We start from the raw sequence: 24327 nt of genomic DNA, 5'->3' as shown, positions 1-24327 counted from the left end.
GTAGCTACCATGTAAACAGAGACAGGTGAAATTGTAGATGACTCATTTCTTCGAAACAACAGATGAATTTCCGAGATAAAGGAAAATCACTCTCTCCTAATTCTCTAATAGGATGCTTACGTTAGAAAATAGGTTGACCAGAGCCAATGCCCGCATCAGGAATATGCCTTAATCTTTGCCAATGGCTGTGGAGCTGACCAGCAGGACTTCTCGGCATAGTAGTCTTACAAGTTGTATAGGTTTTACTTCTTTTTAGCCATTGCTGACTCACTGCTGTGCAAAGGCCTCTCCCAAACTTTCCCATATTTTTCTATCCCACGCTGTGGTTGGCAGTTTCCTCCTGCAGGGTTTTACAGGCACCATTAAATTGTAAAATGTTTTAGCTCTTAATTTGTGGAATTAAAGCCTTTAGCTATTAAAAGATAAAGGAATTAATGCTTAATCCTTTTAGCTCTTAATTCGTGCTTTCTACAGCATCAGCTTTATTGCCTAAAGGCCAGAGGTGCAAACAATTCATACCCAGGGCTCTTGAAATTAGTTCGTTATATGGAAATTTTCTTCGTTATAGGGAAACTATTTTCAATGTAATGACCAAGGGGAAATAAAAAAAGTTCACTACATAGAAAATTTCGCTATATGAAAGTTCGTTAAAGAGAGGTCTGACTGTATATATATATTTCTTGCAAATGAATCCTATTCGTACTATAGCACGTTGTAGCTATAACCTTGACATATGCAACATTGATTTTGTAAATAAGAATTAGAAATCATTCAACTATTTAACAATCTGCTCCTTATGCTGTTGCTTACAAGGCTTTAAATATATTCAGTTTTTCTACAAAGTTGTCTGTAGATGCCTGATGTGCTCCAAAAAGGTTTTGTCTAAAACTAGCCTTGAGAACAGGTCAGATTAAGGATGAAATAGGCCCCTGGCCATATTTAAATTTGAGGCCCTTTTAATATATATATATATATATATAAATTAGGAGAAAAAAAACAAATAAATGACAAGGATAGAAGAGGTAAATGAATATGGGTTAGGGAAATATGTATAAAAATTTTGAAATATTAATTTAAGGGCAAATAAAGCCAAATTAATATGCAAATAATGCAAATTTAGATCCGTGCCCACTTGTTAATGCAGATGCCAAAACAATGAAATATCACAAAAGAAACATAATAAACCTACCACTAAAGAAAATAGACTTAAGACGAGGAACAAATAAAAACAATCATTATATCCATTCTCATTAGAAGGCCACTGGACACAATGGCTGTGAATATTACTGCATTTCAAATGCAGTGCAAATTACAGCACCCTCCCGGCACAGTAAAATGACATCATGGAGGCCCTAATGCAGCAATAGAGAAACAGAAAAGATTATAGCACTCACTGCTCAAACCAGAATGAAGAAATGAAGTTGATGACCAGAAATATAAACCAATTATAGAGAGCAGGGTGAGTAGTGGAAAGCAGCTGACATTCACCACACGCAGGGAAAAAAAAATTCTATTTCTATTTTCTGTTGTTTTTTTTCCCCCTGACTCTGCCTGTGCATTAACAAGTGGGCGGCAATCTAAATTTGTATTATTGTTGTATTAATTTGGCTTTATTTATCCTTCCACATATCTTCATTATCCTCTTCTATCCTTGTCATTTATTTATGTTTTTGCTCTTCCGCTTTTTTTTTTTCCCTTCCTAATTTATATTCCTTTATAGCTTACACAATGTGTTGTTGGATTTTGCTTTATGCTGCCACTTATATTTGTGATTCTGTTTTTTATTCTTCCCTTTTCTAGGTATAATTCTTATTTCTTTTCTATGTTTAATTTGTATTATTATTATATATATTACACACACACACATACATATGAATACAAATACTACATAGGTTTTTATATTTATATTGTTTATTTATATTATATTGTTTTATTCATCCGTACATTGATACATATTTTTCTGTCATCCGTAAAAACTATTATTATTATTAGAAATTTTTATCACTACTTTAGAAAATATTTACACTGAAAATGAGGCCCCTGGCCATGGCTGGTTTGGCCATAGCATTAACGTGGCCCTACCTGAGAACTTAACTATTCATCTTATTGGAATCGCTTGTCCATCTATTGTCATCTGGATCTGGATGAAGATTGCCCTTTCAGGAGGTGTACACAGATATTTTGTGTAGATCCATTGTTCTTGGCTCATTTGCTGACACTGTTGATAGCATTCTTTAGTTGTCTTTCTATAGTTCTCATAATTTGGGATTGGATATATATACTAAATTCATCAACATAGAGACACTTGTGAATGATAACTGGCCTGCAATAGTATTTACCTTAATTGCAAACAGAATGGTGCTGAGGATTGATTATTGCGGTACACCTTCCTGTTAATACATTTCAGATTGGGAAGTCCAAACTCAATTTTGAAAGTATGAATTTTTTTTTTTTTAAAGAAATTTTGAATAAAAAGAGGAATTCTTCACGGCAACCTCCAAATCCAGTGTCACCACATAAAATACCATATCTCCATGCAGTATCATAGGCATCTTTCTCCCTTTTTACTAAATGGTCTAATGTGGATTAGTGCCATCTGAAGGCACACTTGCATTACTGATGTCTGAAGTCTATATCCTACTCGGTAAATATGTTTTTTTTTTTAGGAAATTTTGAATAAAAAGAGGAATCCTTCATTGCAACATCTAAGTCCAAAGTGTCACATAAGATGCCATATGTCTAAACAGTATCATAGGCTTTATCAATATTGAAGAGTATAATTACTTGGTATTCACAGTCCAAATGAAAGCAGCACCTTGAATACTGGATTCCAGTTTCATTAAATGGTCTAATATGGATTAGTTCTGTCTGAAGCATTATGCATTATTTAGGTGACTGTTTTTTTCTGGGTACCAGATTAATCTGCTGCTCGCCATTTTCTCTAAGATTTTAAAGAGACAATTAGTTAAAGCTATTGGACAATAATTTATAGGATCTGAGAGATCTTTACCTGATTTGGAAAGGTTATGGTCTGGAAATACATTTTCTGTATAGATCCTGTGTAGAGGAGGAGGTGAGTCATCAATGACTCCTCTCTTAGTTGCTTTATCATATAATGAATTTTATCTTGTCCTACTGCAGTCAGTTTTGTTATAAATAATGCTATATACAGTTCGCGCATTGTAAAGGGCTAGTTATATTTTTCATGATTGTTTTAGCCAGGCTACATAATGAACACTCATGTGATGCTCACTCTTATTTACTCTGGGCAGAAGATCCACCCCAATGCCAAAACTGTGAGCCTTTTAAAAACTATCAAACATATTCTGTTAGAGTGCCAATTTTTTGAAAGGGAATGTTGGCAAGCCTTTAGAAACATCTATATAATAACTGAGAGGAAAGTGGAGGATAAATTGTTGAGGATAAACATAAAAAAGGCACCCAGGGTAGATGGGATCTATCCAGTTATATTAAAGGAGGCAGCAAAGGAAGTAAGCAAACCCTTAGCCATAATTATGAGAGCTTATTTGGACTCAGGGAAGGTACCCATAGACTGGAGATGTGCAAATGTGACACCAATTCACAAAGGAGGATCAAAGGCTGACACAAGTAATTATAGACCTGTGAGTTTAACTTCTGTTCCAGGAAAATTAATGGAGGCACTGGTTAAAGAAGCACTTCAGGATCATCTATACAAGACTTCAGTTATAGCTTGGACACTGCATGGTTTTGTTAAGGGAAAGTCTTGCCTGACCAATTTGATTGGATACTATGATGCAGTTTGTTTATTTGTTATTTGGTTTTTAGGAGCATTAGCAACTAAGTCCATATTGCTCCGGGAATATGCGGTGGTCATTCCCTTGACCTTTCTGCATCCTCCGTATTTGGTGGTCACGGGCTCGAACCCCGGTCTAATCAAGAAGCGTGTGCTACGCACTGCTGCTCCTTCCTACCTGGCTGCGTAGGCGCCCTACTATGATGCAGTCACAAAAGAACTGGATGCAGGGAATAACTTTGATATTATATATTTGGATCTTAGAAAGGCTTTTGATACTGTTGCAGAGGGAAGACTGCTGCACAAATTGGAGCAGTGTGGCATTGGAGGCAAATTGCTGCTATGGATAAAGGGATGGTTGAGGGGAGAAGACAGAGAGTGGTAATCAATGGACACTGCTCATTGTGGACTAATGTTATTAGTGGAGTCCCTCAGGGTTCAGTGTCGGGTCCATTATTGTTTTCTGTATTTATAAATAATATTGATGATGGTATATCAAGCTTAATGTCCAAGTTTGCAGACGATACAAAGGTTGGCAGGGTTTTTTTAGCATTTAGCATTAGCATTAGTAGAGGCATTTGATGCAAGAAAGCAAGCTTATGCAGCATCAGCCAAAAAAAAAAAAAAAAAACCCACTTCCACTTCACCCCTCTGTTCGTTCAAAATACCTGTCCAGCTGAGCCTTAAACTTATTTAGGCTATCAACCTCCACCACAAGGGATGGAAGTCTGTTCCACCAACCAACCACCCGCTGGCTAAAGGCAAATTTCCGCACGTCTATCCTACATCTGTCTTTCCTCAATTTGAATTTATGCCCTCTCAGGTGATTTTTCTGAGCTAGAGGAAGAATCCCATCAGCATTGAGCATGCTTAAACCATTCAAGGCTTTATACACCTCTATCAGATCACCTCGCTGGTGCCTAGTCTCCAGACACTGTAATTTGCAAAACTTAAGCCTTTCTTCGTAAGAGCACCCCTTTGTTCCATTCACTAATCTTGTTGCCCTTCTCTGTACTCGTTCCAGCAGCTCTACATCCTTCTTGAAATGAGGCCTCCAGACCTGTATACAGTATTCTAGGTGTGGCCTGACCATCGCCTTATACAATGGAATAATCACCTCCTCATCCCTGCTGGAAAAATTCCTGTATATCATTGACAATACTCCATGAGCTACTCTTGCAGCCCATCTGCACTGCTCAGAGAACTTCATATCTGCCTGCACAACCACCCCCAAGTCCCTTTCATTCTCTACCACTGTCAGTGTAGTACCACAGAGTTGATACGTTGCTCTGGGGTTGCTGTTTCCCATGTGTAGTACTTTACATTTGTCAATGTTAAACTTCATTTGCCACCTCTCAGCCCATCTGCTCAACCTTTCCAGATCCTGTTGCAGCAGCATAGTGTCAGTAGTGTCCTTGACAACCCTGCCAACCTTTGTATCGTCTGCAAACTTGGACATTAAGCCCGATATACCATCATCAATATCATTTATAAATACAGAAAACAATAATGGATCCAACACTGAGCCCTGAGGGACTCCACTAATAACATCAGTCCACGATGAGCAGTGTCCATTGATTACCACTCTCTGTCTTCTCCCCCTCAACCACCCCTTTATCCATAGCAGCAATTTGCCTCCAATGTCACACTGCTCCAATTTGTGTAGCAGTCTTCCATGTGCAACAGTATCAAAAGCCTTTCTAAGATCCAAGTATATAATATCAAAGTTATTCCCTGCATCCAGTTCTTTTGTGACTGCATCATAGTATCCAATCAAGTTGGTCAGGCAAGACTTCCCCTTAACAAAACCATGCTGTGTCTGAGCTATAACTGAAGTCTTGTCTAAATGATCCTGCAGTGCTTCTTTAACCAGTGCCTCCATTAGTTTTCCTGGAACAGAAGTTAAGCTCACAGGTCTATAATTACTTGTGTCAGCCTTTGATCCTCCTTTGTGAATTGGGGTCACATTTGCACATTTAAAGGGTTGTCAGGGACACTACTGAAGCTATGCTGCTGCAACAGGATATGGAAAGATTGAGCAGATGGGCTGAGAGGTGGCAAATGAAGTTTAATTGACATTTGTAAAGTACTACATATGGAAAACAGTAACCCCAGAGCATCGTATCAACTCTGTGGTACTACACTGACAGTGGTAGAGAATGAAAAGGACCTGGGAGTAATTGTGCAGGCAGAAATGAAGTTCTCTGAGCAGTGCAGATGGGCTGTAAGAGTAGCTCATGGTGTCTTGTCAATGATATACAAGAATTTTTCTAGCAGGGATAAGGAGGTGACTATCCCCTTGTATAAGGCAATGGTCAGGCCACACCTTGAGTACTGTATACAGGTCTGGAGGCCTCATTTCAAGAAGAATGTAGAGCTGCTGGAACGAGTACAGAGAAGGGCAACAAGATTAGTGAATGGAACAAAGGGTTGCTCTTACGAAGAAAGGCTTAAGTTTTGCAAATTACAGTGTCTGGAGACTAGGCACTGGCGAGGTGATCTGATAGAGGTGTATAAAGCCTTGAATGGTTTGAACATGCTCAATGCCGATGGGATTCTTCCTCTTGCTCAGAATAATCACCTGAGAGGACATAAATTCAAATTGAGGAAAGACAGATGTAGGATAGATGTGTGGAAATTTGCCTTTAGCCAGTGGGTAGTTGGTTGGTGGAACAGACTTCCATCCCTTGTTGTGGAAGTTGATAGCCTAAATAAATTTAAGGCTCAGTTGGACAGGTATTTCAAATGAACAGAGGGGTGAAATGGGAGTGGTTTTTTTTTTTTTTTGGTTTTTTTTTGGCTGATGCTGCATAAGCTTGCTTTCTTGCATCATATGCCTCTACTAATGCTAATGCTAATATGTATCTGGTGTTTTTGCTTTCCTGCAAATGATAAACTTATAATACAACATTTGAGACATAAAATCACACACCGAAATATAAAACAATTTATTCCATGCCAGATCCAATACCACAGATCCTTAGTATCAAGTGACTTTCAGTTTTCATATACAACAGACTCTCGATTTTACCGAGATTGGATTAACCAGGACAGTTAAAGACTCCAAAGTAAAAAAAAAATATATCCACCAGAAATCATAAAATTCAAGTAATAAATAAAATAGGTTTAAATAGATGTTTTGCAAGTTGTAAATAAGTGACAAGAAGCAGCATTATAAGTCATGATTGAGAGATGAATATACCTATTATCCCACATCCTCCACTGTCTTCATGCCTGCCACTCAAAAAAACAATAGAAAGAGAACAAATGTTTAGTTTGGTTTAGTGTGTCGCATGGATTGTTGTGGTCCGTCGCATCACAAAAAGACAAAAATTTTTTTCGTTATTTAAGACAAGAGTGTCAAAATTTTTTTTATAGTAAATATTTTTTTTTTGTTTAGAAATCATGGAAAAAAGTTGTGCTTTCAACTGAACAAAAAGTTTGAAAATGCCGTGGTAAGTTTTTTATCTATCATAATATTTTTTAGGTACATTGCTGAACAGTTTTCGATATTTTTGGATTAACTGGGAAATAGATTATCCGGGATTTTATTTTTACTGTCTATCCTGGAAAATCGAGAGTCCACTGTACATATAAAACTGTGCCTGTGTGAGTAACAATTTTCAGGATGATAATATGAAGTTTAACCTCAACATCAGTGTGTTTGAAGCAGAGTTCCTTCATTGAATGTTTGCATAGAGGATTTTAAAAATGGATGGTGATATTGCTTCAGGTTAGATTACAGTTTCAGATCAAAGATCTGAAACAGATCTATCAAAATTAAAATTTTATGTGGTCAAACACTCAAACATTTCACACACATTTCACATTGGTCTCAAAGATTTCATCAAGGTTGGGTTAGTGTTTGAAGACAAACAGCACTCAGGTAGACCAGGAACATCTATGGGCAACACATCAGCAGTCATTACTTTAGAGAGGATGCCAGATGTATGACCTGTGAAGAAATAGCCAACAAATCTGGAATGTTGCAATCATCTGTCCACTGAATTTCCACAGTTCAGCTGAGTGGAAGCATCCATCTTTGCTGTCCCTTCTAAATATTGCCGCCAGCAAGTCATGAGTCACACTATTACAGTCTGTTCCCCAAGCTGAAGGAACTTTGTGTGGACAAATATTTCTGTCTTTAGAAAACTATTGAGTGACGCACCTATGTTAAGCTGTCTGATGCACCTAATGCATGAGACAACTTAACTTCAGCAGACAGTTAAACAGCATTCAAAAATTATCTGAATATTGGGAAGCAGTCATAAGGCATGAAATCTACTTTGAAGGTTTTTAATGTAAACTATGTTACAAAATAAATTCATCTTAAATTAACCACTTTTGTACATTACTTTTGGGATAACCCTCAAAAATGGGGGTTATTCTTAAACCTTGAATGCTGTCTCATTATGGCCCCAGCTTCTTATAAAATGGCCACTTAGTGCATATACTCTACTATGCTGTTACGTGTTATTTTCTACCACAATTACTCATTGTTCTTACAAGTATCTCTTCTATTATGCTTTTCTCTAAATGGGTGATAAAAGGAAATTTGCAAATAACCATCAAATTTAAATATTCTGCTGAATTAAATTAAACCTTATATGCATTTTCATCATCATCATCATTAATTTTTTAATCTTATTAATTTAAAATAGCATGCCCCAAACTAGAGCAGTAAAGCAACGGGCACAAAGTGGCAGGAGTGCTGTGACTTGGGGGAGAACTGAGGGGGGCAATTCTCCAATGCATCACAGCCTAAAAAAAATGTGCAACTTGTGAAATGTTTGCCGAACTCTCTGGAACGGAACATGATATGGCCATGGGGGATGTCTTTGTGTGTGCGCGATGTTAAGGAGTGTAAGGAAATCAGGCGACAACTCAGCATTGTTATGGGCCTATATGAGAGTTTGAAGGACAGGGTGGATGCCCTCGAAAGATCTAAATTGAGGGGGCCCATCAAGCTCTCAGCTGCCCACATCAACGCCAGAGCTTGCACTTGGTCATCACGCAACACAGCGGCAACCCCCAAGGCAGAATGCGCTGGTCCCACAGGAACTAGTAGTTGTTGGTGACTCTTTTGTCAGGGAAACGGGAAACATGCTTTGTAAAAAGGATAGGTGGAACAGGACCAGGGTATGTCTGCCAGGGGCAAAGGTTGATGACGTTGTAGAGCAAATATCATCTTTTAAGGGCACAAAAGGTGATATAGTTGTACCCGTTGGTACTAATGATATTAAGAGTAGGAGACCGGCAGAATTACTTAACAAGTACAGGTCACTGTTGAACAAAAGCCTAGAATTAGGGTTGAATTTGAAAGTGTCTGCAATTCTGCTCAGACACGATAGGAGGGAGTATATGATGAGAGCCTTGTCGATCAATTCGGCCCTGGAAAGATTGTGCAAGGCGCAAGGGATAGAATTTTTTCAGACTGGTCTGTACTTGTTAACAGGAGAGACTGCTTCTACAGGGATGGGATACACTTAAATAGAAAGGGTGCAAGAATATTTGCTGATGCTATCGAGGCAGTGTTAGGTGGGTCGGAAAACTGATAGCTTGGGGGGATACAAGGACTAATAGTTTAACAGTAGCCGTAGGCAGAGGTGAAGGTGATTCTTGCACAACTTCTATTAGAATAAGTAGTGACCTGGAGCGAGGGATGTTCGGGGTTTCAGGGACGGATGGCAGTCATCCTGAAATAAGTGGGTATATGGGATGTGTTAGGGTAACTAGGAATAGGAGCATGTAAGCTTGCATGTATACCAATGCTAGAAGTATAGTAAATAAATTTGATGAATTTGAAGTGTTGGTCAAGACATCCAAGGCGGATATTGTTGGGATAGCAGAGACGTGGTGTCACACAGATATAAGGAATGCTGAACTGGAATTTGGGGAGTACAATGTGTACAGAAAGGATAGACAGGATAAAAAGGGAGGAGGTGTTATGCTGTTAATTAAGAAAAACATAAAATCAAAAGAGTGCATCCAGTTGATATAGATGAACAGTGCACTGTTGAGTCAGTTTGGTGTGACATAAGCACTGCGAAAGCAAAAATAAGAGTAGGAGTGTGTTATAGGCCGAATGACTCGAATGAGTACAATGAACAATTATACAGAGAAATAGAGTGGGCCAGTAAATCAGAATGTCTTATAATGGGGGATTTTAACTTCCCAGATATTGATTGGAACTTGTGGGTTGGTCACTCACACACTAGTCAGACTTTTGTGGATTTATTGGATGATTGTTTTCTGCAGCAGCATGTTCGAGAGACAACCAGAGAGAGTAATACTCTTGATCTGTTTATCAGCAGTGATCACTCGTGTATTAAGAATTTGCAGATAAAGGAACCACTAGGTGGCAGTGATCACAGTGTACTGATGTGGGATTTACTTAAAGATATAATTACCATCAGGGGTAAAGGAAAGGGTTTTTGCTTCCGTAAAGGTGAGTACAGTGGTCTCCGACAGTTTTTAAATTCTGTACAGTGGGATAAACTGACGATGTTACCAACAGTAAATTCTAAGTGGGAAGCATTCAAGGAATTAATCGTGGAAGCTACTAAAAGTTTCATACCTATTAAGAAATATTGTTCAAGGGTTAGGCCTAAATGGTTATCAAATGAACTAATGAGACTCGTAACAGAGAAGAAAAATGCATGGGATGCATATAAATTATCAAGCGACTCAGAAGCCTATGGCAGATATAAGCTAGTCTGTAATCAGGTCACAAAGGAGGTTAGGCAGGCTAAGGCAGATTACGAGAAATCCTTGGCAAAAGATGCTAAGAAAAACAGCAAGGATTTCTTTACTTATATAAACTCTAAAAGGAAGGGGATGATTCTGATTGGTCCACTTGATATCGATGGATCGACTGTTGATGATCCTGCCCAGATAGCAAACAAACTGAATGAGTATTTTGCATCTACATTCACACACGAGGAGGTATTAAGATTTGGAAATGGCAGAAGGTTATCAAATTGTACCAGGATACTTAATGATTTTGTAATAACTGACAGCAAAGTAGAGGAGAAATTGTTGAAGTTAAACATAAGAAAAGCACCTGGGGTGGATGGGATCTATCCAGTTATATTAAAGGAGGCAGCAGAGCAACTAAGCAAACCCTTGGCCATAATTATGAGAGCATCTTTGGACTCAGGGGAGGTTCCCACGGACTGGAGATGTGCAAATGTATCCCCAATTCACAAAGGGGGATTGAAGGGTGACACGAGTAATTACAGACCAGTTAGTTTAACTTCCGTTCCAGGTAAAATAATGGAGTCACTGGTTAAAGATGCATTGCAGGATCATCTAGACAAGACTGCAGCAATAATTCAGACAAGCATGGGTTTGTTAAGGGAAAGTCTTGTCTGACAAATTTGATAGGATATTATGATGTGGTTACAAAGGAACTGGATGCAAAAAATAATTTTGATATCATCTATTTGGATTTCAGGAAAGCTTTTGACACTGTTGTGTCAAAAGCTTTCCTGAAAATTGGAGCAAAATGGTATTAAGGGTAAGTTGCTACAATGGATAAAAGGATGGTTAAGTGGGAGAAGATAGAGGGTGGTAATCAATGGGTGCTGCTCTTCGTGGACTAATGTTATTAGTGGAGTCCCAGAGGGTTTGGTGTTGGGTCCACTGTTGTTTTGTATATTTATCAATGATATTGATGAAGGTATATCAGGCTTAGTGTTGAAGTTTGCAGATGATACAAAGGTTGGCAGGGTTGTTAATGACAGTAATGGCAGTGTGCTACTGCAACAGGATCTAGATAATTTGGGCAGATGGGCTAAGAAGTGGCAACTGAAGTTTAACCTTGACAAATGCAAAGTACTGCATATGGGTAGAAGTAACCCCAGAGAAACGTAACAACTGTGTGGTACTACACTTAAGGTGGTAGAAAATTAAAAAGACCTGGGAGTAATTGTGCAGGCAGATATGAAGTTTTCTGAGCAATGCAGACAGGCTGCCAGAGCAGGTCATGGGGTTTTGTCGATGATATATAGGAATTTTGCTAGCAGGGAAAAGGAGGTGATTATCCCTCTGTATAAGGCAATGGTCAGGCCATGCCTTGAGTACTGCATACAGGTCTGGAGGCCTCATTTTAGGAAGGATGTAGATTTACTTAAGCGTGTACAGAGAAGGGCAACAAGATTGGTGAGGGGAATGAAGGGATCCTCTTACCAAGAGAGGCTTAAGTTCTGCAAACTGCAGTGGCTGGAGACTAGGCACCTGCGCGGTGATCTGATTGAGGTATATAAAGCCTTGAATGGGTTTAGCATGCTTAATTCTGATGGGATCCTTCCACTTGTTCAGATTACGAACCTAAGGGGGCATAAATTCAAATTAAGAAAGGACAGATGTAGAATAGATGTGCGGAAATTTCCCTTTAGCCAGCGGGTGGTTAATTGCTGGAACAAACTTCCATCTGTCGTTGTGGAAGTTGATAGATTGAATAAATTTAAGGAGGAACTGGACAGGCATTTGGAGGGAATGGTGTGATTTTTTTTTTTTTTTTTTTTTTTTGGCTGATGCTGCATAAGCTCATACACATGCTTTCTTGCATCACATGCCACTATTACTACTATTGTGTAGCATCTCCTGCTGCTCTTTGGAATATTTAATGTCACAGACTTGAAAAGAACACAGAGGATTGTTCTATCAGTTACAAGTGCAAAGAAAGTGGAAGCCAGTATTTTATTATATTGTAGTTCATTAAAATAAACTTTTCCAACTGCACCTTGAAATAATTGAACGTGGGGATCAAATGTCTTACCCCAATTTCTCATTGTATTGACAGACCATCTGTAAGAAATATGAAGGTCAATATCTCCACAGAGTGATGCCTTCCCCATCAATTTCTTGTCTCTAAATTACTCCCTTTCAACAATGTTATCAAGTAGGCACCATCTCCCAGTGCTGGGAGATCAGCTATATCATCTGCAGACAGAACCTGACTTCATCTTTTGAGCCTTATTGTAGCTCATTGGTCCAAGATCTATTCCATATATTCACAATCCCCCCCCCCCCCAATCCATGCTTATATAACTCTCAGTATACAATAATGGGAGGTACATGTCTTCCTGTAAGATGTGATAAGCTGCCAACACTAGAGCTTGTGGTGTCATTGTATGTCACACATAATGTTAGATATCCAACGTAATGGGGTGTTATTGCCTTGGTTGTCAGGATAATATTATGAATTGATTCCATGGCCAGATACGATTGTAGAAGTGAAGCTTCTAGCATCAATGTATGCTTTGATATTAGGTGCACTTGCAGAAACACCTTGTTTACTTTAGCTCATCACACTGCTATTTTTTGTCTGAACAAACTTTGGAACCTGATACAGTGGCAGGAAATGAGTTGTCCAGAAAGACTGTTAGAGAGAGAGAGAGAGAGAGAGAGAGAGAGAGAGAGAGAGAGAGAGAGAGAGAGGGAGAGAGAGAGAGAGAGGGAGGGAGGGAGGGATGGATGGATGGATGGATGGATGGATGGATGGATGGATGGATGGATGGATGGCAGCTGTTTAAAAAGAGTGAAGAAAAAGCACTATAATAGGGACATTAATTATAACCAAATGGCTGCTAGTTACTGTTTTATTAATCTAATATTAAAAATAGCAAGAGCTTTTTCAGCTCACCTCACTATTTCTTGTGTTAAATAATCATAAACAACAATACAGATTAAAGAATTTAAAAACTTTAAATATGAGATATAAGTTTGTTCAAAAAACCAAAACTGTTTAAGAGTAAGATCAGACTGAAGGCCAGTTTTGAACAAACTTACATATCATGAGTTTTAAAATTCTTTCATCTATATTTTTCATAATAATTTAAAACAGATAGTGAGATGAGTTAATTTAAAGAAGCTCTTGCTATTTTTCATATTGGAACTATAATAGGGTAAGCCATAGACCAGCCCATCGTTTTGCTGTTAGAAAATGAATTACAAAAGGGATTCATTTTATTTTATTATAGTGTAAATGATATTATTATTAGCTACATGATGCAAGGAAGCCTGAGGCTTATGCTGCACCAGCAAAAAAAATCCCCAAGTAACCCTGAGAGAGAGAGAGAGAGAGAGAGAGAGAGAGAGAGAGAGAGAGAGAGAGAGAGAGAGAGAGAGAGAGAGAGTCAAAAGTAGAAGGGAATCACCAAGAAAGTGAATAATGATGATATCCAGCTCAGGACCCTGGGTGTGCCAAGCCCATACTCACCAGATGTGAGCCCCTGGGGTTAAATATATATTTGAGTTTGTGCACAAACAAGTTTGTTTTTGTATATTCTTATCATAAGATTCCCAGGATGAGAGATCTCTAAATATTTGCAATGCACATTAGCATTAAGAAGTCGTGCAGTTACTACACAAATAAATAATAATCACTAAAAATTACACATATGAAAGAGAAGTATTCATCATTTGAGAAGCAATTGACATGGAGATAATTTAATTAAATTTTTCTGTGGCAAAGAGGAAGATATTATTATTATTTTTTTTTCCATGGTTTTAAAATTATTTGGGTATTCTGCTAAACTGAAACTTTGGCCAGTTTGCCTTGGAAGAAGTGAGTTTGAAACTGAAGGTTTCTTTTATACAGAGAAATTAAATTAACAAATTTCAAATTTAGTCCGAGTTTGGCTTGTTGTATAAAAATACCGCAGTGATGGTTAAAGGAAATTGCCAATGTTTTGTAGAGTAATAGTATTAATAGAGGCATGTGATGCAAGCAAGCGTATGAGCTTATATAGCATCTGCCAAAAAAAAAAAAAAATATTTCACACATCCATTCTCTCTAAATGTTTATCCAGTTCCTCCTTGAATTTATTTAAGCTGTCAACTTCCACATCGACAGATGAAAGTTTGTTCCAGAAATTAACCACCCACTGGCTAAAGGCAAATTTCCGCACATCTATTCTACAGCTGTCTTTCCTCAATTTAAATTTATGTCCCCCTCAGGTTTGTAATCTGAGAAAGCGGAAGAATCCCATCAGAATTCAGCTTGCTCAACCCATTCAAGGCCTTGTACACCTCAATCAGATCAACTCACAGGTGCCTAGTCTCCAGCCGCTGCAATTTGCAGAACATAAGCCTCTCTTGGTAAGAGGATCCCTTCATTCCCCTCACCAATCTTGTTGCCCTTCTCTGTACACGCTCAAGCAAATCTACATCCTTCCTAAAATGTGGCCTCCAGACCTGTACACAGTATTCAAGGTATGGCCTGACCATTGCCTTATACAAAGGGATAATCACCTCCTTTTCCTTACTAGTAAAATTCCTGTATATCATTGACAAAACCCCATGACCTGCTCTGGCAGCCTGTCTGCATTGCTCAAAAAACTTCATATCTGACTGCACAATTACCCCCAGGTCCTTTTCATTCTCCACTACCCTGAGTGTAGTACTACCCAGTTGATATGTTACTCTGGGGTTACTGCTGCCCATATGCAGTACTTTGCATTTGTCAATGTTAAACTTCAGTCGCCACTTCTCAGCCCATCTGTCCAAATTTTCTAGATCCTGTTGCAGTAGCACATTACCATTACCATGATTAACAACTCTGTCAACCTTTGCAGCATCTGCAAACTTCGACATTAAGCCTGATATACCTTCATCAATATCATTGAACAATATACAAAACAACAGTGGGCCCAACACCGAACCCTGTGGGACTCCACTAATAACATTAGTCCACAAAGAGCAGCATCCATTGATTACCAATCTCTGTCTTCTCCCACTCAACCACCCTTTTATCCATTGTAGCAACCTACCCTTAATACCATTCTGCTCCAATCTGTACAGTAGTCTTCCATGTGCAACAGTGTCAAAAGCTTTCCTGAAATCCAAGTAAATAATATCAAAATTATTTTTTTGCATCCAGTTCCTTTGTAACCATATCATAGTATACAATCAAATTTGTCAGACAAGACTTTCCCTTAACAAACCCATGCTGTGTCTGAATTATTGTTGCAGTCTTGTCTAGATGATCCTGCAACACATCTTTAACCAGTGACTTCATTATTTTCCCCGGAACAGAAGTTAAACTAACTGGTCTGTAATTACTCCTGTCACCCTTTGATTCCCCCTTTGTGAACTGGGGATACATTTGCACATCCAGTCTGTGGGGACTTCCCCCGAGTTCAAGGATGCTCTCATAATTATGGCTAAGGGTTTGCTTAGTTCCTTTGCCACCTCCTTTAATATAACTGGATAGATCCCATCTACTGGTGCCTCTGTAGCCAGGTGGGCAGGAGCAGCAGTGCATAGCACACGCTTTTTGATTAAACCAGGGTTCGAGCCCGTGACCACCAAATACGGAGGATGTGGAAAGTTCAGGGAATGACCACCGCATATCCCCGGAGCAATATGGCCTTAGTTGCTAGTGCTCCTAAAAACCAAATAACAACAATAACAACATCCCATCTACCCCAGGAGCCTTTCTTATGTTTAACTTCAACAATTTTTCCTCCACTTTACTTTCAGTTATTACAAAATCATTAAGCACACTGTTACAGTTTGATAAACTTCTGATGTTTTCCTCCCTTAATAACTCCACATGTGTGAATGTAGATGCAAAATACTCATTGTTTGTTAGCTATCTGAGCAGGATCATCGACAGTCAAACCATCTATGTTAAATGGACCAATCTGTTTCATCCCCTTCCTTTTAGAGTTTATATAAGTAAAGAAGTCCTTGCTGTTTTTCTTAGCGTCCATTGCCAAAGAAAAACAGCAAGGACTTCTTTGCTTATATAGTTTGGGGAACTAGATTATGATCACTGGAGTCCACTGTCTACAGCCTCGTTCCAAGCTGGCAGGTTTGCCTGCAGTGGTCAACTGCTCTGAAGAATAGGATTTTGGCTGATTGAGGTGTGGGTATCCTTGGATAACTCTGATGTCCACTTTTCAAGTGAATTTATTACTTTCCAGGTAATTGGTATCACTTTGGATGGTGGGCGGGGATCCAGGGTACTGAACAACAACAACAAAAAAAAAACCAAAAAAAATTCATGAATCCTTATAATGTAAATCCTTCTGAGTTTTTTCCTCAGAAAATTGTGTTATATTCTGACACTGTCACCTAAACAAAGAGTTCCAGAACCTCAATTCGTTAATACACTCCACTAGTGAAAAGTCCATCAGGAAAATATCACCTTTCTTCATTCAGAAGTGTTGGCAGAGCTTCCCTGCCTGCCAATTGGTCAAACAATTTCATTCTGGGAATATCCTTATAGAGACTAGTAGTGATTAGACACTCAGAACAACTCTTTCAAGCCACCTTTTTTTTTTTCTTTTTTTTTTCCCCAGCAATGCTAATCGCAGTAACATCCCTCAAGGCACTAAACTTGAGATCACATTATTTTTGGGATCTTCTTAAATGCCCTTTTAAGATTTGCTTTTTGTAGTTGATGTTATTAACCTATGAAGACACCAACCATGCAGCTCTGATGACACAAAATTTGAATGTTCTTTTAGTTGTAATTATGAGTTTCCTTCCACAAGCAGACCAGGTCATCTATATACACTATCATCTGTGTATTTGGGTATGCCCAGAGTAGCCAGTCATTTAGTAATAGTCCCACAGCTTAATTTTAACATAACAAATTGGTCTCGAAAATAGTCTTTAATAATGAGTAAATTTGGGACATGCGCTGGGCATTATCATGTTATGCAGAAGATCCGTCATTTTGTTGATATGGTAGCAAGTAACCAGATTGGAGTGGGGAGTTAAAAGCAAAGCACTTGGGCTATTCTGTAACTTTGTTGTTTTACCAATTGTCAGTTATGGTGCTTATGTTTGGATACACCCTACATTGTAAAGGACAAATGTGCACAAGATATTTGCAGTTCAGAGAGCAATGCTGTTATGGCATGCTGGATTGTGTCCAATGATGCACTGCAGGTATTAAGAGGAAGCATGCCTCTTGATTTGAGTCTACTCTTTAGGTTAATGTGTTTTTAACATCGGAAAGGATGGATGTATGAGAGAATGTCGATTGCAATGCAATGTGACTGCGGCAAAAAGGAGGAAAAGTGGTGGATATGGGCTTGCCTGACACAGAATTTGTATAAGTTGGTCTCTGGCTATTGGAACAAAGTCTTAATTGATTAAGGTAGGTATCGGGTGTGTGGTACCGTTCTGATTAATAATGGATTATTTACCCTTAAATAACATCATTCCTGACATCTGGAAGAAAGTTATTATCATCTAAGCACCTTTTGGTGCTGGGTGTTGTTATCATCTGGACTGGGCAGCTCCTTGTGCTGTTCAGTTCTGGATGCCAAAATGTGCAGCTGGACTGCAGTTCTTATCTTTGTGACATTGAGCTAGATGGACTTCGAATGTTGTTGCGTACTTTTAAATGGCTGTACCTCATTTTCTGTACAATTGTGTAAATTGTATCTATAATATTGTATGTACGGTATTGTAAATATCAGTGGGATGCCAGAATTTGGTAGAGAACACCTGGTACAAAAAAAAAAAAAAAAGCCAAGGAGTGCAATCTGCATACTCTCAGACATGCCAGCAATGGAAGGAGGGCAGAGCTGAACATATCAAACTGGGAGGCAGGAAAATCTGTAAAATTCTACATACAGTGATAAACCTACATACACTGAGAAGGTTGTAGGGAAGTGTTGCAATGGAACACTTCCCTGCAACCTGAAATGACTGTCCCTCCTTATGCACTAGCCCTACTGAAAGAGAGTGAAAAGGAGATGCCTCTCAAACCTAAATAACTGAGTAACTTAAGGGAAAAAAATGGATATAAAGGTTGACAAAGTTTCTGATGATTTACTCTTGGAGCTTTCTGTGGAAGAAGAAATGGACATAGGATAACATCTGTGCTTGCTTCTCCAAAAAGGATAAATCCAAGCCTGAGAAAAGGAAGCCCAGAGCACTTCAGAAGTCACCTGAGAGACACAAAACATGAATAATGACCAAATTCATATTGCAATTGAATATTGATGACATTGAGGTGCTTCTTCATAGGCAGGTGCCAATTTGCCTTTGTTTGTGGGGAACATAATTGAAAGCAAATTAGGACCCTACCTTGCAGAATATGGAATGTCATTCTAAAATGCAAGGACAGAACAGGGCATAGACCTTCTCACAGTAGAGTCACCATCCTAGTGGGCATCAATACCCTTTCTAAATAATGCTTCTTACTGACAACATAGAGGAAATTGCTGTATAATGGGTCTGCTTCATACCTTTTTTTAGGGTTTGCATAACAATCTGTTCTTTGTATTTAGCACTACAAGTTCAGTATCTTCCAGACAGAGCTTGATGACCTTCTTTAAGGGATCTCAATGGACATAAATACCTGGTAAGGTTGTATATAAGTAATAGAGTCTGCATTATCTTTATTACCTTTTTCCACATGCCTACCTATGTTTTCTGTCATTGATCTTTCTGTCTGCTCCCCTCCCTTTGTTTACATGAGAGGTTGAGAACAACTTATGGGAGTGATCTTTTCCCTGTGATATGACTATATCTGAGAGAAGTCCTTGTTAGCCATCAAGGTTATCACAATGGAAGTCTGATAAGGTTGACTGGAATGCCATAACAGCCAACACAATTTCACATGATAAACATCATTATCAGAAAACACTCTTTTTACCCACAGCAACCTTTAAGCAAACAAACTTCTCAAGTGCATCTTTCTTAACTCATTAAAGTTTAAATGAGCATCACAATACAATATTCTTTTCTTACACAGTTTAAATAAGCTCTGTTTGATTGCTCAGACCACCAAGGCTTTGACTGAACAGTTTGCACATGCACATGTGTGACACCAAATTGATGGCAATTGCATAAAGCCACCTGGCAAACCAGTGCATCATTAATTGGTAGGGAGGGAAGGAATGACCCTGAAAAGATTATGAAAAATAAATCAGCTTTTGCAGAATTAATATATTTTGGATGGAGAACCCTCTTGTTTAGCTAACTTATTAGAAATTGCAGAAACAGACAGAACACCATACTAAAAATTAAAGAGGTGTAATCAGAAACAAACTGAGTCTCAACATTAGCACAAATGTCATTCATAGTAAAAATTCATAGTAAACTCATTAGTAAAAATTCTATCAAAAAGTGTTTTCCTCTAGTAGGGGGTGTTGACATACAGACAATATAAAATTTTGCAACTCTTCAAGAAAAGTGAAAAAACAAAATCCATCCAGAAAATAATAATAATAATGTGTCCATTGCAACTGATGGAGCACAATACATGACAATCACCATAACTCGAAAAGAGCACATGCTTCGATTTTATTCTCAATCAACTTACAAGCATATATCTTTTGAAGATGTGTTTTAGCTAGAATCAGGAAACCACCTCCAATTTTATCCTTTCTCTATGCTGAAAAAAAAAAAAGAGTATACCCAAAAGAAGGGCAAAAAAATTATTCATTCAGCGACTGTTCAATAGATAATCAAGTTTCATAAATAATAGGATTTCATATTCCAAACTAGAAAGTTTGGAATATGAAAGTACTGTCCCTCAAACAACTTGGTTTATTTTTATGTTTCTCATATAGTTCTGATAGAAGAAATACAACTCAGCTGTACTTATGCACCTAATGTGTTTTATATGAAAAATAATGAAAGTCAATTTTTGAGTTCTGTGATTCTCTCTCTCTCTCCTAACTCTCCTCAGAATCATCGGACTCTTTAACATTTTATAAGCATACTATGATTTCAATTATGGAAACTTTGTGTATGAAATGAAGGTTTTATTTTTATTTTTGCAATGTTTAGTTTTTTTTTTTTTTTTTTTTTTTTTATGAAAACCCCAAACACGAAAGGTATCAAAACCTATAGTACTTAGTACTGTGCATGGGTTGAAGGAGAAGTATGGGGGGGAAGGGGATGCCGGAAACTTTGCTCTAGAGACTAAACATGGGTTTCACCACTTCAAGCCTCCAATAAGCAAAGCGGTGGTATTTCACCGGTTGATGAAAGTCATCTACCACCTGAGGAAATATTAAGAAATTTATGTTCACAACCACGTTATAATTTTCTGTCAACTGAATGATGGCATATTTAAAGTATTCCTATGAACTTATTACACATTTTCAGCGATATATTGGTTAAGAACTGCTGACTTATTGTGAGTAGTATTGCTAAAATTATGCAAGAAAGTAAATTAATGTAGCATCAGTCAGAAAAAAAAATAAAAACCATACTAAATACAAACTACATTACCTTAACTTGCATATTCCATCTAATTATTTTTCTAATCGCAAAAAAGATTAACTGCCATCTAATTATTTCCCTCTTTAAATTTAAATAAACTTCCCACTTCCACAAGTAGGAGTTATTCCAAAAGACAATTACAGTCAGTCCTCGTATAGCACGATAGTTGTGTTCCTAAAAACCCTCGTGCAATGCAAAATCGTGCAATATAAACAACAGGGCCTATGGGAAAAATAGGGTTAGGTGCCGACCACCCAAGATTGAACACACATTTGTAACCAAAACATTACCAAACACAATAAATAATCGTAATAAAATACGTAAGTATTTTATTACGACTATTACGTAATAAAATATTGCTAATGCTTTTGCTTCTGTCGTAAGCAAACTTGTTTTTTGTTTGATTTTCTATCCAAACAGATGACAGCCATTCCATCTCTTCCAATTCTTTGTGTCTTAATCTAATGGATTTTAATTACACTTTGAGTTGTTCCTGCTATGAAAGTTGTTTTTATTTTCTCTGCATCCTTTGTAATTCCCGGCGTTGCCTCATTTAGGTCTGTAGCACATGCAATATCACATGGTCTTTCATTTCGCTCAAAGCGTTTCACAATTTCATATTTTTTCTCTATCGACAGAGGCGGACTGGCCATAAGCCTTACCGGGGAAACCCCGGTGGGCCGGAGGCCGGTGTGATTTTGGCCATAAATCATAGTATGAGGCCACTATAAATTTCTCCTGGTAAGAATTTTTGACCCAGTCTGCCTCTGTTTATCGATATTGCTTTTCTTTTTCTCTCTGAATCTGCAGTGTCTTCACCAGGACGCTTCCTTTTCACACCTTTTAATTAAGTATTTTACTCATTTTTAGGGAACAAAGCACAATTACAAAACAAGGAGGCACGCTTGATACACATAAACAAAGCTGTGCACGTGTGTAGCAACTGAATAAACAACACCGTAAAGGCAGAGATACACTATTAACAATTCACATTTTACTAAAGCACATTTCTAGGGGTTGTTACCATAAAACAAAAACAGTTACCAGTTGCGTTTCTCTGCTAGTGGAATCTGTTATAAACTGGTAGTAAACTCGATCTAATTGCATTTGCGATAATACCGATAGCTGGAATTGTGTGGGTTTTTACGTTATTATGGTGAAATGTGTTTCCCCTTCACTGATATAAAAAACATAAATACATTTTCAGAATCTTCTCTTCATTCCTGTCGTGTTGCATTCAGTTGGGGTGATTCTGCGTTCGACTGCCATTTCTTGTAAACACGAAGGCGCATCGTGCATAAGTGAATTCGGTTCGTGTTATATAAGATATCGTTCCCCTATTTATAAATCGTGTATGATCGAATTCGTGTAATGTAAACACGTGTTATACAAGGACTGATTGTACTCTGAATAAAGGGAAAGTTTCGCACATCTTTTTTTTTTTTATGAATAAGATAATTATTATGAAAAGTAGGACTTTTTCACCCCCTTATGTTTTTGTGGCCAGCAGGATTTCACCTACCTAATAAATGCAATGGTCTTAACATTCAGAGCAGAATAAACTTTGCCTTTACCACAAGTTGACTTATCGTTGCAGTACTTTTAAAGCATCACAAAAAAGGTTAACTGCCATGACAGTTTGTTTTGGGACATACTGGTCCCTTATGAAAAAGTACATGATTTCTTGTGACATTTCACCAAAAAAAAAGAGATGATGAAATTGTTCTATGTGTGAACTGCCATGCAATATATGAAGTTAAACTTCAAAATTATAAAATTACTAATACTAATTTTAGCCTTTCCAAATTATGAAATGTAGAAGGGCTCTTTCTTTTGTGTTTTCTACTAGCATGATCACAATTTAAACTGCCTAGTGATTGTAATGTGCTTATTGTATTTAGTGCTTAGTGATTGTAATAGTGATTATTGTATAATGACAAAGTTCTAACTTCATCTACTGTGTTGTAATTCACATTGAACAACATTACTACTGTTTGAATTGTCATTAGAAAAACTACCTGCTATCTGATGAGGGACCAGTAAGTTCCAAAACAGGCTGTCATAGAAGTGTCTTACACTTAAATAAATGGCAGATTAATCTTTGGGTAGTGCCATTTGTTTAAAAGTAATACAACACAAAGACACAAAAAAAATCAATTTAAATATTGTGTTCTTAAATGCCTATACTATATGAGTATAAAGATTGGAGTAAGATTTGCCTCATATGCATCATGAAAACACTTGACTATAGGATGTGTTGATGTTTTGGTGCAGGTGTCAAATCATTAATGCTATCATTAATGACTGACATCATTAATGCTATTATTTGCCTAAGCCACTGATATGATATCAGTTCCATGATTTGGCAACTCTAGTAGCAATTTTAATTGTGTAGTATATCAATCTCTCTTAATTTAATAAAATTTTTCCCAAGAATATAGAGGCTCATATTTTCTAGTCTTCTGTACTTTGAATTAACATAGTTTAATTCAAAGTACTAATAGGAAGAAAATTTTTTAAATTATGAGAAAGTGATAACATGGTTGAATAGAAATACTAAAATTAAATTAGAGAAGACATTTGATTCAATTTCAAATGATGAAATTGATTTATTTGTGATATTCTAATTGTCTATTTCATGTAAATAGACATTTTTGGGTTCACTCTCGAATCCTATCTTCAAGCCAAGTTAAGGAGGGGGTTAAATTCAGAATTTATTAATTTCTCATCATGATCTGCTTATCCCTACAAAAATATTTCTTTGTCCTTTCAGATTTGTGACTCCTAGCCATCCATGTGATATCATTATCTGCTCTTGCACTCATCCTATAACCAGGTTTTCTATTTAACACCATTTGCTCCATTTAACCAGGTTGGCAATGTAAACAGTGTAAATATTTTCCTTAAAGTTAGTGCCTGTTATGAAATGTTACCATCTGTTGGCATTCTGATCATTTTATTTCATTTTATTTTAGCATATGTTTGGAGCGCAAAGTTTGTTGTGCTAAAATACTTTTTGTAAGGAGTATTTGAATTACATTGTAAACAAGGACCAAAAAAGGTAAATATTTTGAAATAGTCCAACCTCTGTCACACTTTTCTTTAAAAAAACTGAATCTAAGAAAGCTGCTTACCTTCTGTTTAATTTAAATAGATTCATATGCATACTCTTGTATATCGTGTACAAAAAGATTTTAGTATTCTTTAGTTTAGATTTGGCATACCTGGCACTAAACCTTCATCACAGGTTTCACACAGTCCCATGATACCTTCTATACCAGTTTACAGATTTTTTTTTTTTCTGCAATACCAAAATTCATATGATTACTCCTAACCCACAATATACT

At 37.5% G+C, this 24327-nt stretch overlaps 1 protein-coding gene across 1 annotated transcript in view; it reads left to right on the top strand.

The window, feature by feature from the left end:
- Positions 1-24033, top strand: part of LOC150083362 (fanconi-associated nuclease 1-like) — a 177737-nt gene extending 153704 nt beyond the window's left edge. Inside the window, exons 13-14 of the mRNA XM_090377215.1 lie at positions 7176-7230; positions 23754-24033. The gene's annotated coding sequence lies outside the window, so the exon portion shown is untranslated. The remainder of the gene's footprint in view (positions 1-7175; positions 7231-23753) is intronic.
- Positions 24034-24327: the final 294 nt, after the last annotated feature.

Source organism: Mastigoproctus giganteus, chromosome 7 (genome assembly GCF_048544385.1).
Source record: "Mastigoproctus giganteus isolate SK-2022 chromosome 7, ASM4854438v1, whole genome shotgun sequence".
In the NCBI taxonomy this organism is placed as follows: domain Eukaryota; kingdom Metazoa; phylum Arthropoda; class Arachnida; order Uropygi; family Thelyphonidae; genus Mastigoproctus; species Mastigoproctus giganteus.
This window is presented reverse-complemented; position numbering and strand designations above follow the sequence as displayed.